General features: G+C 38.0%; 1 long non-coding RNA gene across 1 annotated transcript in view; it reads left to right on the forward strand.

Moving 5' to 3' along the window:
• The window catches only part of LOC309627200, a 115,130-nt gene extending 98,768 nt beyond the window's left edge, over window positions 1–16,362 (forward strand). Inside the window, exon 4 of the long non-coding RNA XR_014243580.1 lies at window positions 7,110–16,362. This is a non-coding gene — a long non-coding RNA (uncharacterized lncRNA). The remainder of the gene's footprint in view (window positions 1–7,109) is intronic.
• The last annotated feature ends 259 nt before the right edge of the window (window positions 16,363–16,621 follow it).

The raw sequence follows: 16,621 nt of genomic DNA on the forward strand, positions 1-16,621 counted from the left end.
GTGTTATTTCCCAGCTGGAATATTTTTCTAATATTCAATCTGAATTGTTGTCTCATGAATTCATCATAAAATCATGAGATCTAAAAATGCCTTAAACCGTATTCATTTTTTCTTTAAATGGGAGAATTCAAAGGCTCTGTCAAAAACCTAGGTAACACATGGCAGTTAATAAATAAATCAAATCAAGACATGTTGGGCTCTCCTGAAGTCCACCAATGAGAAACAATTCAGATCTTATTGAGAAGGTGCTACAATGATAAAAATTCAGCATACAAAAGGGGGATAAGGTAAACTTACCATGAGCACTAAAAACCCCAAAGGAGATCCACTCTTTAAACTTCTATGATTGGACCATCTGGTGTTCTCAAGAGCATCTTAGTTGTGTTAAGTACCAACAGCTGGAAATGAAGTACAACCAGATCTATATACACAGGACCCACATGCAGCAAAACCTTACAGTCTGAAGTGCCCAGACCCATTCTTGGGCTGAACACAAGGAATTTCGCTAAATAAAAATACATTTTCTTTAGTTCCATACACCCATTTCAGATATGATTTTAAAACAACACTGATACATTTTTTATAATTTTTTTTTCTAAAGATTTTTTTGATGTGGATCATTTTTAAAGTCTTTTTGAATTCGTTACAACATTGCTTCTGTTTTCTGTTTTGTTTTTTTGGCTGCGAGGCATGTGGGATCTTAGCTGCTCGACCAGGGATCGAACTCACACCCCCTGCATTGGAAGGCAAAGTCTTAACCACTGGACCACCAGGGAAGTCCCACATTTTTTATAATTTTAATAATAATGTTTCATCATGAAATGGCCTGAGATGGAATAAAGAGTAAAAGCAATTGGAAAAGTTTAAAAAAAGGACTATTCCTTTGGCTGGTCTAATTATGGAATTTTAAATACTGGGATTTTCATGGGGGGTTTTAATGACCATTAGAAGTTTACTGTTTCTCCTTTCTTATGCTGAATTTTTTATCATTTAACACTTAGTTAATAGGATCTGCATCATTTCTCATTCGTGGACTTCAGGAGAGTGTTAACATGTTTTGATTTTACATATGGATTAACTGTTGTTTTATGGGAACATTTTTAATCTTTAGGATCTAGGCTTTTGACAGAGTCTTCGAGTTCTCTACTTTTATAACTGAATGTTAGTAGAAAGCTGCACATATTGTTTGAGTTCTACCCTCCCAAAGGAAGTGAGTCTCGTGAGTGAGTGTGTCTCCTTGTGGCTATTACTCATCACAAGGAAAAATAAAAGATGAAGAAAATCCATGCACAAGTATACTATCATGCGAGGATTGTATGGACTCTTTCAGAAGCCGATTAGTTAGCAGGTAGGAGGAAAGAGTGGCTTCAGAAAGCTGGGTGCAGCAAACCCAGTGAATAACCCATGGAACATACCTTCTAAATAGAAAGACAGATAACATGCAAACAAAGAAATACACAGAAGAATCCAAATTGTGATGTGTGAGGATGTCAACCAATGCGCTTCTCTAGAGAATTGACAAGGTGGGTGAATGCTTCAAGAAGGGGAATAAGACAAAGGTCTCTGAGGAAGTTATGTTTAAAGTGAAGCCCAACAGATGAGGAGGATTTAGCCAAGGGGGGCGCAGAGGAAGAACGTTGCAGTCATATGTGCATTCAAGTCATGAGGTGGAAAGAACATGGAGGAACTTCTGGAGAAATTGTCAGGAGTTTTTGTGGCCAAAGCCCAGGAAGGGAGCACATGAGAGTGGAGAGTGAGTGAGGGGCCAGCACTGGACTGGGTATAAAGGACAGATGAGCAGGGCCTAGCCATGGAAGGGGAAAGGAAGCATCAAGGAAGACATGCAAGTGTGAGGTGTGTGAAATGGAGGAGCCAGGAGAGACCAGAATGTGGAGTGTTGGGGATGGGGATGGGAAGCATGGAGAGATCCAGTTTGGACCTCTTAAGTCCAAATATAGTGTCTGTGAGACATCCAAGGCCCTCCTCTTTCACTCCTCATCTCTTCCTCCCTCCCACCTTGGTTGAGCAATATGGGTTGGGGGACAAAACCAAATAGGATTCAGCTTCTTGCTTTAAGAAGATCACGATCTCCAGGAAGTGAGTGTGAAAACATAAACAGTCAACTAACAAGCACAGGGTAGTAAAATGGTAAAAGCTGAGTGCGAAGGGATCCAGTGGACAAGGAGAGAACAGCCACTTTCTCTAACCTAAGAATTGAAGGGGTTCATTGAAGTAAGAAGACGTAGCTCTACATATATTGAAGGGTATGAACGCTGGTTCTGCATTGAGAAAAAAAGGAAGAATACTTAAAGCAGGTGGAAGTGTAGATGAAAAGACTTGGAGGTACACAAGAAGAGAACAAAATCAGGACAAATTAAGTAATTCTGAGTGACCAAGCACAGAGTGCCTTGAAGGGAAGGTGTAGATTATTGAGAAGCCTTGAATGCCATGCTTAGGAGTTTGGTCTTAATCTTGCAAACAAAGGGTTAGCACAATGTGTTCTTTAGGACAACCACCCTGGCAGCAGCTGGGAAGAAGGTGTGGCTTGGTGAGAGCCAGTCCCTGAACTGTGAGGATGATTCCAGAAGCCATGATATGAACTCCCAGGGCTTGTGGTCTGTGGTTCCAAAGTATCACCTTCCTACTAAAGCCCAGTGATGGCTGGGACATGCTGTCATCTTTTTTTTTTTTTTTTTTAACGTCTTTATTGGAGTATAATTGCTTTACAATGGTGTGTTAGTTTATAACGAAGTAATGAAGAGACACATGCATAGAGAACAAGGAAGGCTATTTTGTGAGTTAACAGTAATTCTGAGATTAATGGAGAATGGTATGGAGGTTCCTTAAGAAACTAAAAATAGAACTACCATACAACCCAGCAATCCCACTACTGGGTATATACCCTGAGAAAACCATAATTCAAAAAGAGTTATGTACCACAATGTTCATTGCAGCTCTATTTACAATAGCCAGGACATGGAAGCAACCTAAGTGTCCATTGACAGATGAATGGATAAAGAAGATGTGGCACATATATAAAATGGAATATTACTCAGCCATAAAAAGAAACAAAACTGAGTTATTTGTAGTGAGGTGGATGGACCTAGAGTCTATCATACAGAGTGAAGTAAGTCAGAAAGAGAAAAACAAATACCGTATGTTAACACATATATATGGAATCTAAAAAAAAAAAAAAAAAATGGTTCTGATGAACCTAGGGGCAGGACAGGAATAAAGATGCAGACGTAGAGAATGGACTTGAGGACACAGGGAGGTGGAAGGGTAAGCTGGGACGAAGTGAGAGAGTAGCATTGACATATATACACTACCAAATGTAAAATAGATAGCTAGTGGGAAGCAGCTGCATAGCACAGGGAGATCAGCTCGGTGCTTTGTGACCACCTAGAGGGGTGGGATAGGGAGGGTGGGAGGGAGATGCAAGAGGGACGAGATATAGGGATATATGTATATGTATAGCTGATTCACTTTGTTATAAAGCAGAAACTAACACACCATTGTAAAGCAATAATACCCCAATAAAGATGTAAAAAAAAGAAAAAAAAAATACTAACTCTGGGATTAGAAAAGACTCCTGGCTCCTATTTTCACCTACAGTGTCACAAACCTACTTTTGATGTTTCAGACTCTCCAAAATAAATAGACAAAACATTCTCTGAACCTTTATCTCCAGACTAAACCTGCTAACATAGTCTTAGATTATAGAGGATGATGAATGTACATTTTTCTAGTCATCATGCTAACATTCCTCAAACATAAAATACCGTCACTGTTATAAACTAAAATAAGCATTTACAGTTTCCTGAAGTTTTTTGAAAGTGCATCAGCAACTACATTTGAATTATATAGTCAGCTGGAATTCAAGGCCAGACTGAATTCCAAGGCTGATACATGGCAGCACATTAAAGTGAAGAGGCTACAGCTGGCCAGGCTTGGAAGGATTGGTTCTCTAAAAGGACAAATTGAGCAAGCTGTTGACAATGACCTTACGATGGTGTATTGTTCTGAGATTAGTTTCAAGAGAAAAAGAAAAGATTCCACAAACCCTAAATCACTTATTAGCTTAGGATACAACATGATTGATACTGTTCTCAGCCTAGAAATAGAAGTTCAAATTCTGACTCTCTGGGATATCTGCATTCAAGAAGAGTTCAAGTCCAAGACCAGTGGATCCAAGGAAGGAACAAGATGAATTCCATTTTTACTATAAATTTCAAGGGGGATTACTTCCAAAAGGAAAGAAAGAACATGCTGAGGTATGGAAACTGAAATCAATACACCCGTGGTGATGGATTCAATTGGAATAAGAAGAAAGTTCATTTGTGTATCAACAGCAAACTCCCTTGCTTTAAGATGATACTTTGAGGCAGCATAAATCTTATGGACTACTCATATATCCACAGCACTACACTTAGGCTGCTTTATCCAGGAGATATGAGAGGTTTGTCCATGATAGGGTTCTCACCTGGCCTTCCCTTTTGATTCACAACAAACACAGGCAAGATAGCAGAGCCAGCGAAAGGCTGGTTAGTTCCTTAAACCAGCTGCATCTGCAGTGGAAGAGAAAAGAATAATACTGTGATGGTGGCTTATTTGGTGTTATTGCCATTATTATATAAATGATCTAAAAGTCTTCTTTTTAATTGTTTAAGATATTTTCCCAGTCAACAGCAGAATCTTTCTTATTTTGGTCTCACACTTTGATTTGGAATCCAAGCAACTCACCCACAAGAACTAATACTGTTTTGACCAACAAACGCTCCCAACGGTCCGCCTCAGAAACAAGGCTAGTTAGTTTTAGTAGGTAAAAACCATCAGATTTTATGAAGACATTACAGGTAGTAGATGACCTCACACAAGCCTACGGACACAGCATGTTGGTACTGTATAAATTCAGTTCTTTTGACAGGAAGTCAGAAAGTTTTTTACTCCATGCCTTCACTAGATTCTGGGCTGGTGGCCGTATTCAGAAGAGGTTGGCAAACTACCTAGAAATCAAGGCTTGCCAGTTGAGACAGTTTTACTTTTTTTTCACACCTTTTTTTTTTAAAATGAAAACTTTTATTTAAGCAGAGGTTCAATCTAGAGCATGTGAAAAAAAGACATAACTACCAGCCTTTCTTAAGTGGGCACATCCCTGCACAAAGCTTCCCGGTGTGTGGCATGAACACTTTGATTCCCCAAAGATGGCCTTGCTCTTGTTGGACTTAATTTTGGAGGGAACTGGGGCAACATTTGGTGAAAGTCCTGTAAAATAGGTCACCTACCACAAGTGAAAGGAGAGAAGTCACTCAAACTGTAGCCAGGAGCAAGGACGTATCACAATTCCAACAGAATAGGATTTAGTGATTGTTACACAAGGACACTGTGTCCAAAGACCCTTTCAAAGGGCTCAAGAAAGAAGCCTTTGTTGGTGGAAGTGATTGAATCTGCCTCCGTTCCCTTCTTTTACACATTACAGTATCCCGTGACACAGCACGCATACCATTTAAGGGAGGTGGGCGTCATGTGATACAGCTTAATAAACACAAAGATGGAAGGTTGGTGTCCTGTTCCCAACCCCCGCCTTACTTGCTGTATCACATATTAAACATCACAGCACACTCTGTTCTGGGCACGACTAATGCCCAGGCATTAGCCTACCATTGAATGAATTAGGTACAGTACTCAGACTAGCTTCGAATCAGCTTCTGTTATTTTTGTTAAGCCAACCTCTATGTTACCCCATCTTCATGTTTATTACCTGATTTCACTGTTTCTCAGAGACATGTGAGCCCAGGAAAATGGATCCTCCACAGGCACTTTAATCCTATGTTCTATCTTTTGGTGAAAAGTCACTTTTCAAACATGCTTCCAACTAGGTAGTATAAATGTCTATTTACCAAAATTATTTTTCTTTTGAAAACCAAGATTAAAAATACGTATACATTGAATAAAAGGTATATCTTGAGATGGGTTTTATACTGTTATGTTCCCAGTTTTCAAGTGCATTCTTGATGGGGGCAGGGTCTCTAACCCTTTTAGAAGAGCGATAATGATCAATAGTTAATATTTATGTGACCTCTCATACACTTGTTGAATGATCAATAGTTAATATTTATATAACCTCTCCTGTACTTGTTGAATTACATTTTGCATGATTTTGCATCCTCAAGCCCCTTCACATAGTCAGAACATTTAGCCTATTACTCTGATTAATTGTTTTTTCTTCTGTAAGAAAAGCTAGTGGTATCATTGTTTTACAAATGAGACCACATGGAGTTACAGATCTGTATAACCTGTTTGAAATCAGATGGCAAATGGCATCAGAAATAGTTGGCATATGCTTTTAAGGAGCTGACTGACCCCAATCAGAAAGAAAGCATTTCCTTTTTTAGATCACAAACAGTCTCAGCAATGCCAAATCATAAAATAATTAAAACACGAGTTGTTATATAATTTTCCACAGTGTGACATTTTGCCATGGACTATTTTGGCGTCAGTTAAGCAAAGCTTCAATGCAGTGATTCTCCACCCAGGGTCGATTTTGGCCCCAGGGACATTTGGCAACAACTGCAGATATTTTCAATTGCTACAGCTGCAGAGGAGGAGAATGCTCCTGGCAGGTATCTAATGGGTAGAGTTTGGAGATGCCGATATACATTTTACAATGCACCGGACAGACCCCCTCACAACAAAGAATTAATTACCTGGCCAAATGTGTCAATTGTGCCCAGGCTGACAATCCTGGGGTAGCATATTTCAATGATATTTTGACATTAAAAAATTCAAAAAACAAAAACTGAAAAGTGAGATATTTAGAAGAGTTAGGCAATTGCTCCCTTGAAGTAAATTTGACAGTTACCTAACTGGTATCTAGGATACCTCACTTTAAGATTATTTTAGAAGCAAATTAATTGTTTATAGTGATTCGGCAAGGGACACTTCCTGTGGATCTATAATTACATGAAGATTTCAGAGGGAGATTGATTTAGGAAAAACTTGTATCAGAAATTCTGCTCTGATAATAAACTTCCTAAGCATGCAAGTTTTGTTCCTTCTGGAGGATCCTTCATTTATCTAAATTCTTTCTCTTGCCTTTTTTATTACAGATGTTTTGTAAACCTCTGGGATCAAATGCAACAGAATTGAGCCAAAGGAAGCCAATTCTTTACTTTGAGGTTGATCATGAAAATCATTCTTTCTTCTGATTCATTCCTTTCCTTTGCAGATTGGAAGCACTTGCAAGGAAAAGGGAAGAGCTTAGTCCCAAGCCTTCTCACTGTTTGGATTCTTTTTTTTTTTTTTCAGAAGGCAAAAAAAGGACATTAATTAAAGCCAGGTATGGGCTGTATTCAGACTTCCCATATTTTTACCCCATTGCAGTAAAAGTTTCTCTCCAAAGAAATTTGGTCCAAAATGGAATGAAAGAATGAAAGACATTTTATTTTCTCTCCTAGATGTTGGCAGTACTTCACTCCTACATGTCTGAAGTTGTTTTCATCTTGCAGAGTACTTTGATATTTGTGAATGTGGCTACATGGCTTAAAACAAGAGCAGTGATAACTCAGACTAATTATTCATCTTGTATATTAATGCTTGACAACAGAGAAAAGAACTTTTTCTTCCTTGATGATGGTTGTAAAAATTAAGAAACCCAGGAGGAACTGAAAGATCTGTGTTCTTGAGAGCAAAAACCTTCCATTTCACAGAGTTCTCATATCTGAATCATCGAGAGTGTTCTGCAACAGAGGTGCTCACCTTTTGGACTCTCAGTCTATGCAAGCCAGGTCCAACTAGGCCTGGTATCTCCTGTTCTCTTACCAGGCCTGAGGGTCTCACCCTTTGGGGCATCAGCCATGAGTCTGAAATAAGATGAGAACCATCTCTTCTTCTCCGTCTATGATCCTCATTTCTAGTCAAGATGAAATTCTACTAAATCAGATATTCTTATGAGGATTTAGCATTGCCATTGCTAGGTCTCACAGAAGCTTGTAATAGAAATTGGGGTGGTGGGGGCATCACTTTTCATCTGTTTAAACTTCCATTTAATATTTGGAGATTCAAATAGATTCAATGTGATGTCCCGGAGTATAAACAGAATATGAATGAAATTCTCTGGCCTACAGAACCAAACAATGAAGTTAGTTTAGGGGTGGGGAGTAAATAACCAAGTCATTTATGTTTTATTAAATCTATAGGTCACTTTGAAGTCAGTTTGGAATAACAAGTATGTTCTTTTCTCTTGGAATGTAGCTATTTCCTTTGAAAGCTGAATGGGACACCCTAGAGAGGAAACAGTATGAGGAAGGCCATCTGGAAGGGCAGGAAAGAAGATCTTGGGGGAAGCTCAAAAATCCTCTAGAGAGGAGCTTCCTTGCTGCAAGTCAAGCTCCCCCTTCCAAAGTATTCACAATCAGCTGCACTGTGTCCTCTCCCTCCCCCCACCCCACCCCCAGAGCCAGAGATGCTCTTCTTTGTAGGAAGGATCATGATGTCTTGGTCAGGCCTGAGCCAGATTTGGACAGCACCTTGAGACCAGCTTTCCTACTCACCTGCCATGTTAAACCTCTACTCTGTCAGAAAAGAAACCCCATATTGTAACTTCCTCCATAACCCATTCCCTTCAGAAGCAATTACATCTAATTTGATGATAAAGCAATTGATATCCAGGTGAGTTTTACCTTCTAATGAATTTGTGCTAAAATTCAGAATATCACGTTACACTTTCGCCAAAGAATAATATAAAGGGCAAGCAAGAAATTGAACATTATAGAATACTGATCCTCAAATCCTGTTCTTCAAAGAAGTAGAAAACAATCATAGCACTACAACACAAATACCTGTCACTCACTCCATCCAGCTGTGACAGTGGTCCCATGACAGGATTAACAGATGTGCTTGCTGGAATTTAGCTTGTTTCTCCCTCATTTTAGGTATTTTTACTGGGGTATTTTCTATTTTGTTCTCAAGAATGAATCCCCCCCTCCCTTGATTATCCTTGATATAATAATGTTTACAGACGGGTCTTGGAATTTCAGCAAAAATCCCAAATGATTATTTTAGCTTTTTCAACTGTCTCCTCTTCAAAAATCTGTCAACAAAGTCACTGATGAGTAAATATATAGACAGCCTTGAGATTCACTATTTCTTTCCCCTTGTATTTTTTGGAAGTACTAAAACAAAAACAACAGCACAAAAATAAAAGAATAGGAAAGTTGAATGGAAAAATAATTAATAACCAAGTGACTGGATAATATTCATAGATTGGAAACTCAATTCTGGTGGGAAAGAAGAATATCAACTGAGTCCTCTGAGTGTCAGGTATTCATTTAATCTCCACAATGGAGTTAATACAAATGAGGAAAGGAAGAGCTGGTAAATGCCAGACTTGAGGTTGGAATCTAAGTTTGTTTCTTTTTTACTTGAAAGACTGAACTCTCTGCTTTCTTGCTGCTGCTTCAAGAGTTGTTTGCATGTACCATAAGGCCACATAATGATCTTGACACCTTGGAATTCTGTTTAGAAGGATGCATCTATGTACCTTATCTATGCCTTAAAAGAAAGAGGCCTATCCAGAGACCAGGGTCTCTGTGAGCAGAGTATCAGCTTTCAACATCTTCTTCAATCACCTGGGGTTTTGTTAAAAGGCAGATTCTGATTCAGGAGGTCTAGAATGGGGCCTGAGGTTCTGCATTTCTAACAAGTTCCCAGGTCATGGCAAAGCTACTGACCCAGAGCCCACACCTTAATCTGCAAGGGGAGACTATTAGAAGACAAAGAAACTGAAGGACCTGGAAAGAGGTTTAGGATAAAGGGCCAAAGGAACAGAACGTTATTAAAAGTAAAACTTGGCTTCCCAGGGCAATTCCTTTTGTGGATTTCAAAACAATTTGCAAAGCACCTTAGGGACTAGTATACACTTTTGGTTGTCTGTCTGTCTGTCATCAGCAAACTTGGGATTCTCTACCTACACACAGTTCCACTGAAGTCCACAGTTGTTTTGTTTGGGCAGGCTGGTGACGAAGCCAGAGCTTGCACATAAAGGGTTTATCATCAACACAGACCTTTATCTGACAGCTGCTTTCCTGTCCAGCTCCAGTGTCCTGGCCAGAGGAAAGGGAAAGGGCTGAAGAAAGAAGTGGTTGTGTCAGCAAGCTGTGGTAGTTGCCTGGCTTCAAGACCTTTGAGAGTCACACACACACAAACACACACACACACCAGATGGAAGATCAGAGAATAAGGATAGAATAAGTAATTTGATAAATCTATTGGTTTTGTCCATAAAACCTGCTGGAGAAGCAGGGACTCAATTATTTCCTATAATAAAACAAGGAATTTCTACAAAGACTAATTTTCAAGTCCTATTGCAAAATCTGCTGTGGGTATATGTGTCCATGACTGAACAATATGTATCCCACCAGCATGGGATTAGGGACATGAAATCAGTATTGGGTATATGAGTGCCGCATCTAGTAGAACCGATAAAACTCAGGGCCGTTGTCAGCTGTGTAAATTGAGAGACAGAGGAACCATCAGTGACTTCCTTTGGAGAAGGTTTGTTTTGTGCTGGTGAACTGCTCCCCCTGGTGGATCAGAGATTGATAGGTTTGTGATTCCAGAGTGTAGGGAACAAACATGCTTAGGAGAAAACGGCAATTTCAGGTATACAGACATATTTTCCAGGAGAAAGCTAATTTTCAGAGCACCAAAAATAAACTGAATGCCTAGCTTGGCCCCTGACTGATTTTGAGCTTAGCACTCCTGCAAAGTGCAAGGAGTTTTTTCTCCCACGCTGCCACGTGTGTTCTCATTATTATGGTTGTTTTGAAATCGTGAGTTTGTACTGATTTGAGAGATGTGGAAAACTCTAAGTTCTATATTTTATTTTCTTCCCCTTTAAAAATAATTCTGGACAGGGCAAACAACCCACATCGGAGAGAACATTTTGCTGTGAAATCATTCATTTCCCTTACTTCCTGTTTACCGTACTCTTCTTTCTGAGGTGATCATATTGATGTAGTTAGTTTATGCCCAGATCCCTTGTTCTACATACCTGCTGTCAAGATTAAGGTAAGTTTTATGATTTTCTGAGGATCTTCTTTCTACCAATATTATATATTTCGATAGCAAGATAGTCTGTGTTGTTGTTTTCCTTAAAGAGGCTTTCTGTGTGCCCTCCCAGGTGCAGAGAGGAGATTTTTGCAGGTCAGATAGAGATGAAAATCTATGGCAGTTCTCTCACTCTTTTGAACATTCTGCAACGATCACACTGCAGCCTCAGTCCAAACAGTTTATCAGCTAAATAAGGAGGTATTTTAAATATTTATTTAACAAGACATATTTTAAATAACTTACGTATGTAAATAGAGCATCCTTAGCCTGTACATTATTGCCAGGTCGATTCTCATGTTCTGATATATAATTAATTACCAGTTTATTCCTCTGTAAACCAAAGCAGAGAATAAATCAGCGATGCCAGGTCACTGATGTCAGCAAAAATTGTAATACCCTCTTGTCAGTGGGTCTGTGAAAGGAGAATTGAAACTGTAAAATCTACGGAGCTGGTGGACCCAAGTGTGTCCAAATGGCAAGTTTCTATCCCAATTTTAGTTGCTTTCTCCTGATGTCTAGACTTTTTGTCTGTGCTCTATAGATAGGCATGGAATGCCCATATCCTACTTTAAAACAAAATCAGAAAGCATATGCAGTGTGATCTATGATTTTATAAGGTAGAGTCGCCTAAAGTAAATGCATATCATGAGCATTTTAAGAAGCATTATTATATTTAGAAGCAAAAACCACACAAATACCAATAATTTTGAAAATTTCTAGGTAGTTGAAAATATGAATCTTTGTAATGCTTCAGCAAAATCCATGCATCCATTTTTAATTTTTTGAGAAGAAAATACATACATACACTTCTTTTTCTTTTCTCCTTAAAATGAATGTCTGTCTTTTAAATTTTTCCACTGACAACTTCTAAAGGATGGAAGTGTTGCATTTCAAATTTGCCATGAGTATAAAGAGACCTCTCTAGGGAAGAAAAATTAAACAAAAAACATAGCATCTTTTCTTTTTAGATTTACATTCTGATGATGTAAAATGAGTAATCATCTCAAGTATCACAGCAAATTTTTGGCCTGGGTCAGTGCTGAGATAAGCATGTTTCATTTAAACATAATACACAAGGCTTACCAACAACCCAACTCAGAGTTCCAACTCCCAGTTCAGCAAATTAGCTTGCCAACATAATTCTAGCCAGTGATTAGCAATATTAATTATCTTGGCCCATGGCCAAAACATCTGGAAAATTTAGTGTGGAAATCACTTAAAATAATTCTTTCATGCCATCATGACAAACAAACCCATTGGTTAATTGACCTTTTCACTATCATCCAGTTGTTCGGCCACACTCTAAACCCTTCTGTATTCAACTTGCATTGGATCCTTTTTTGCCATTCTACATTGGGAAGAAGTTTTACATCTTTGGGAAAATAAAACCTCAGTAACAACAAAGTCAGTTGAATTTTGTGGCTGAAATGATCATCAGATGCATTCTTAGACACAGAGTCCATATCTTCATTTATGGTATTATTTTGGTGCTTAGAATAAGTGCCCTTTTGGTAGTTAGTGGAATAGGTCCAGTGAGATGTAAATTAATCTTAGCAGCTTCTGAACTGAGTGTTGTTATGCAGTTACATAAAGAGGGAAATTAAAGGTTAAAACTTGCTGATCCACCTACCCTCCAGTTTCGCTCTGTGACACAGCCTCACAAGGCATCAGGGGAAATGATGACTTTAGTGCACGTACAGAAGGACTCAGGGACTTGTTTCTTTAGGGATTTGAGGTGACTTTGAAGATTTGCCATAACTAATACATTAGTTTTTTTAAATAAAAATGTTAATTAAGTTTAAGCCTCCATACAGTATGGAAAAAGAATTTTCCCCTAAAGATAAATGGTGGCAGCAAGATACTCAGATTGTCTTCTCATTAAATATTATTAAGATTGATAACCTCGTTTTTAACCTAGTAAATCAAGTGTTTGTTTAAAAAGTTCTGCTAAAGGTGGAGAACACATACTTTTCTCTATTGCTCCTGCTCTGTACAGATAAAACCCTGGAAATTATATATAAAACAAACATAAGATCTGAAAAGTGGAGGGAAGAAGGCAGACCAGAGAACTCAGGACCCAAGGAATGACATAATGGCGAGTTCCCTGAGTTTTAGTTTTTCCTCATATATTTCAGACCTGGAGCTAAGAAAGCCAACAACTCAAAAACAGTAATAGGCACAGACAAGAAAAGACCCAGGAAAAGCCTGTTGTCTCTAGCCAAAGGACCAGGGAAAGGGCAAACTGGCAAGGCAAAAAACATTTAGACAATAACCATTGTATTCTAACAAACACCACAAAAAATAACTGGGTGGTGTTAGAGAAGGTTGAGTTGGGACCTGTGACTTTCAAACCTGCCACACAGTAACCCCTGTGGTGTCAGTGGATGGGGAGCAGTAACAAGGCACTCTTACCCCTCCCATGTATGAAATTATCCCTGGAGGTCTAGTGGGGAGCAGGAACTCCTACCTCTGCCCAACTCAACAGTAATGAGGAGCATCCTTTCTCTCAAATGTCAACAGAAGCCAAGTGGGGAGTTCTAACCCCACCTGGCAGTAATGAGGGGGCACTCCACCCTTCTTCTATCAGAATGGTGTCAGAGGAAGCCAATTAAAACAGAAGGTTTAAATAAGACACAGGGTCTCATAGCACACCACCAAATGTCCAGAATTCAATTAAAAAATCACTCATCACACAAAGAAGAGGGAAGAACTCAAACTGGATGTAAAAAGACAATACATATACGCCAACATCAAGATGACACAAATATTAGAATTATCTGATAAAGCTTTTAAAGAGCTACCATAAAAATACTCAAATGTGCAGTTAAGAATATTCTTGAAACAAATAAAAAACAGAGCTTCAACAACAAAATAGGAAGTCATAGTAAAAAAATAGAAGATATAAAGATGAGCTTAATGGAAATTTTTTAACTTAAAAATACGTAAAACCATAAAAACTCAATGCATGGTCTCAACAGCACAATGGAGGAGACAGTGGGAAGTATCAGTGAAATGCAAGATAGATCTATAAAAACTGTCTAATCTGAACAACAAAGAGAAAATAGACTGGGGAAAAATAAACAGAACCTCGGGGAGCTGTGGGACAGAAAATAAAAAGTCTAACATTTGCATTACCAGAATCCTAGAGGGAAAGAATGGGGCAAGCCTAAAAAAGTACTCAAAGAAATAATGGCTGAAATCTTCCTAAATTTGGCAAAAGACATAAACTTACAGATTTAAGAAGCTGAGTGAAGCCAAAGATGATAAACTCAAAGAAATCCTGATCACAACATATCACAGTCAAACTTCTGAGGGCTAAGGACAAAAAAACCAAAAACAAAAATAAAAAAACCTCACAAGACAGTGAAAAAAAAAAAAAGGGATACCTTACTTATAGGAGTGACTTACAGGAATGACTATGGATTGCATATCTGAAATCAGAAAGGCCATGAGGGAGTGGCACAACATTTTTCAAGTTCTGAAAGGAAAGAATTGTCAGCCTCAAATCCAATATCCAGTGAAATTTCTTTCAGGAATAAAGGGAAATCAAGATATTCTCAGTTTTTAAAAAATAAAAGCACTAAGAAAATATGTTGCCAGCAGACCTACCCTAAAAAATAACTAAGGAAATTCTCTAAACAGAAAGGAAATGATAAAAAATGGAATTCTGGATCAACAGGAAAGGAGAAAAAACACAGTAAACAAAAATATGGGTAAATACAATGAGTTTTTCTGCTCTTAATTTTTCTAAATTACATTTGAGGGTTGAAGCAAAAAGTATAACTATCTCATGTGGTTCTAACTGTATATAGAAGAATTATCTAAGACAACTGTTATATAAAAGGGTGAGGGTAAGGGACTTAGAGGGAGGTAACTCTTCTATAATTCACTCAGATGGGTAAAATGACCATAAGAGTAGATTGTGATAATTGATATACATAAATATATAGTTATACCTAAAGCAACCACTGAAAAAGCTATACAAAGAGACACACTCAAAAACACATAATAAATAACAATAGAATTATTTTAAAAATTCAGTAACCCATAGGCAAGCAGAAAAAAAAAAAAAAAAGGAGAAACAGGGCACCTCCCTGGCAGTCCAGTGGTTAAGACTCCACACTTCCACTGCAGGGGGCACAGGTTCGATCCCTGGTTGGGAAACTAAGATCCTGCATGCCATATGGTGCACCCCCCCCAGAAAATGGTAAAACAAAAAGAAAAAAACAGAAAAAATAATAAATTGATCTCAGACATAAGCACTAATAGATCAATAATTACATTAAATCTAAAAGGTATAAATACACCAATTAAAAGACAGATTGGCAGAATAGGTTAAAAAATAAAATCCAACTATATGCTGTCTGCAAGAAACTCACTTCAAATATAAAGATATTGATAGGTTGAGGTAAAATAAAGGAAAAATATATACTATGCAAACATTACTCTATGTAATGATACAAGGGTCAATCCATGAGGAAGACTAAAAAGGTATTCAGCAAGCAACAGAGTTACAAAATATATAAAGCAAAAACTGATAAAACTGAAAAGACAAATAGACAAATTCTCAATTGCAATTGGAGAATTAAAACCCTCTCTTGACAATTGATAGAACAACTACACAGGAAATCACTAAGGGTGTGGAAGAACTCAACAACACTATCAATTAACAGTATCCAATTGATATTTATATAACACTAGATGTAACAACAGTAAAACACAATTTTTTTTCAAGTGCTCATAGAACATATATTAAGATAAAATATATTCTGGCCATAAAACAAACCTCAACAATTTATGGGACAGAGTAAAGCAGTGATGAGAAAAATCTTTGCTTAGCAACAATTTTATTAAGAGGATGGAAAGACAAGTTACACACTGGGACAAAATATTTGCAAAGCACATATTCAACAAATGATTTGTATCTGGAATATATAAAGAACTATCAAAATTTAACAGTTAAAAAATAAGCACAACATATATACAGTGGAATATTAGCCATAAAAAAAACAGAATTGAGTTATTTGTAGTAAGGTGGATGCACCTAGAGTCTGTCATACAGAGTGAAGTAAGTCAGAAAGAGAAAAACAAATACCGTATGCTAACAGATATATATGGAATCTCAAAAAAAAAAAAAAAAAAAGGTTCTGGTGAACCTAGGGGCAGGACAGGAATAAAGACGCAGACATAGAGAATGGACTTGAGGACATGGGGAGGGGGAAGGGTAAGCTGGGACGAAGTGAGAGAGTAGCATTGACATATATACACTACCAAATGTAAAATGGATGGCTAGTGGGAAGCAGCTGCATCACACAGGGAGATCAGCTCGGTGCTTTGTGACCACTTAGAGGGGTGGGATAGGGAGGGTGGGAGGGAGACAAAAGAGGGAGGGGATATGGGGATATATGTATACATATAGCTGATTAAACAAACTGTGGTAGGTACATGCATGCCAATAAAAAGGAACTAACTATTGATACAGGCAACAACCTGTATGAATCTCCAGAGA

Source organism: Balaenoptera borealis (assembly GCF_965194805.1).
Source record: "Balaenoptera borealis genome assembly, chromosome: 3".
NCBI classification, from domain to species: Eukaryota; Metazoa; Chordata; class Mammalia; order Artiodactyla; family Balaenopteridae; genus Balaenoptera; species Balaenoptera borealis.